Source organism: Microtus pennsylvanicus, chromosome 4, assembly GCF_037038515.1.
Source record: "Microtus pennsylvanicus isolate mMicPen1 chromosome 4, mMicPen1.hap1, whole genome shotgun sequence".
Classification (NCBI taxonomy): domain Eukaryota; kingdom Metazoa; phylum Chordata; class Mammalia; order Rodentia; family Cricetidae; genus Microtus; species Microtus pennsylvanicus.
In genome coordinates this window covers 18,386,490-18,388,649 of record NC_134582.1, presented here as the reverse complement: position 1 = coordinate 18,388,649, position 2,160 = coordinate 18,386,490, and the positions used below count along the sequence as shown (strand labels likewise).

General features: G+C 49.3%; 1 pseudogene; it reads left to right on the top strand.

Moving 5' to 3' along the window:
- The first annotated feature begins 242 nt into the window (after nucleotides 1-242).
- On the top strand, nucleotides 243-1,233 carry LOC142848612 (splicing factor YJU2 pseudogene; annotated as a pseudogene).
- Nucleotides 1,234-2,160: the final 927 nt, after the last annotated feature.

Sequence of the window (2,160 nt, the reverse complement as noted above, 5' to 3'; positions counted from 1 at the left end):
TTGAGAAACTCTCACAGCATTTCCTTTCGGAGAACCGTCTGTAAAAACTGTTCGAGCTCCCACCAAAAAGGCCTAGGTTTTACTATTTGCGGAAAGTACTATTCGTGGTTGAACAGTCAGATACCACAGCCAATGAGAACGCTAAAGCCTATGAACTGCGTCAGTAAGCCAGCCCAGGAAGTGACGTCAAGAGAACTGTGGTGCCTGTTCGAATAAATTCCTAGGGGACCAAAGAACACACTGCTCCTTCGCTTGCTCCAGGAACAGGACGCGAGTATGTCGGAACGGAAAGTTTTAAACAAATACTACCCACCTGACTTCGACCCGTCAAAGATCCCGAAACTCAAGCTACCCAAGGACCGGCAGTACGTGGTTCGACTGATGGCCCCGTTCAACATGAGGTGTAAGACATGTGGAGAATACATCTACAAGGGGAAGAAGTTCAATGCTCGCAAGGAAACAGTCCAGAACGAGGCCTACCTGGGCCTGCCTATCTTCCGCTTCTATATTAAGTGCACGCGCTGCTTGGCCGAGATTACCTTCAAGACAGACCCTGAGAACACAGACTACGCCATGGAGCATGGAGCCACACGCAACTTCCAGGCCGAGAAGCTCCTGGAGGAGGAGGAAAAGCGTGTGCAGAAGGAGCGCGAGGATGAGGAGCTGAACAACCCCATGAAGGTCCTAGAGAACCGCACCAAAGACTCGAAGCTGGAGATGGAGGTGCTGGAAAACTTACAGGAGCTGAAGGACCTGAACCAGCGGCAGGCACACGTGGACTTTGAGGCCATGCTGCTGCAGCACCGCCTGTCGCAGGAACAGCTGCGACAGCAGCAGGAGGAGGAAGATGAGCGTGAGACTGCGGCCTTGCTGGAGGAGGCTCGCCACCGCAGGCTTCTGGAGGATTCCGACTCAGAAGATGAAGCTCCGCCTTCCCGACCACGCTCAGCAGCAAAACCCAGCCCCATAGCCATCCTGGACAAGGCACTGAAGGCCAAGAGGAAGGCAGAGGCAGTGAGCAGCAGGGCACAGCTGGCCGGATTGGTGGTGCCAAAGAAGGTGAAGGTGGAAGCCAACGGGGGCTCAGAGCAGCTCCAGATGCCTGCTGTGGGTGCCCCCGAGAGCAGGAAGACAGTCAACCTTGCACCCCAGACACCCGGGGCCTCCTCCCTGAGCCAGCTGGGTGCATATGGGGACAGCGAGGACAGTGACAGCTGAGCACCTATAGTGACATCACAGACCCAAGAAACCAGAGGAGAAGATGGGATCAAGGAAGGCACCCTCAGCAAGTTCCTCTTGACCGTGTCTGTCGCAATTTGTCCTCTCATCTCTACACACACACTCTGAAAAACATGCATGGGAACATAAATAAATGTATTGTCTTTAACTATCAAAAAGTTATGGGTAAAATACAGCATGACAACCCTAAGGGGAAAAGTTGGTATTTACATGGCTGCAGGAGTCAGTTCTCTCCTGCTCTGTACCGTCTGGGTCTCCAGGCATTGAATTTAGGTCATCTTGGAGGCAATTGCCTTTACCCACTGCACCATTTTGCTGGCCCTTTACTTTTAATCTTCCCTTGTTCTTATTTTGGATGCTTCTCATTGAAGACTATAGAAAAAGATTTTTAAAAAATCAATTTTGTAAGCTTTTCTTCCTTCCTTCCTTCCTTCCTTCCTTCCTTCCTTCCTTCCTTCCTTCCTTCCTTCCTTCCTTTCTTTTTGTATTTCGAGACAGGGTTTCTCTGTAGCTTTTGGAGCCTGTCCTGGAACTAGCTCTTGTAGACCAGGCTGGCCTCGAGCTCAAAGAGATGATCCTCCTACCTCTGCCTCCCGAGTGCTGGGATTAAAGACATGCGCCACCACTGCCCGACCTTTGTACATTTCTTCAGTGCAATTACTAGTCCATGACCATTTGAATCTTTTCACTTTCTCTGTTACTTGTTTCCTCTGATCTTTATTCTTTTTCTTTAGGTATTCCTTTGGATTGTATGTGACTGTTTTTTTTTTCCATTAATTTCTTACATGTTTTTCTATATTGGATGAAATCTACAGGGCTCTTTTCTTCAGTTCATGATGAGTGTTGAAAGAGGAAGCTTCTGTGTGTCAGCCACAGACAGAGCAAGTCATTTCTTGAGAGCTGAAACCATTTCTCAAAAAA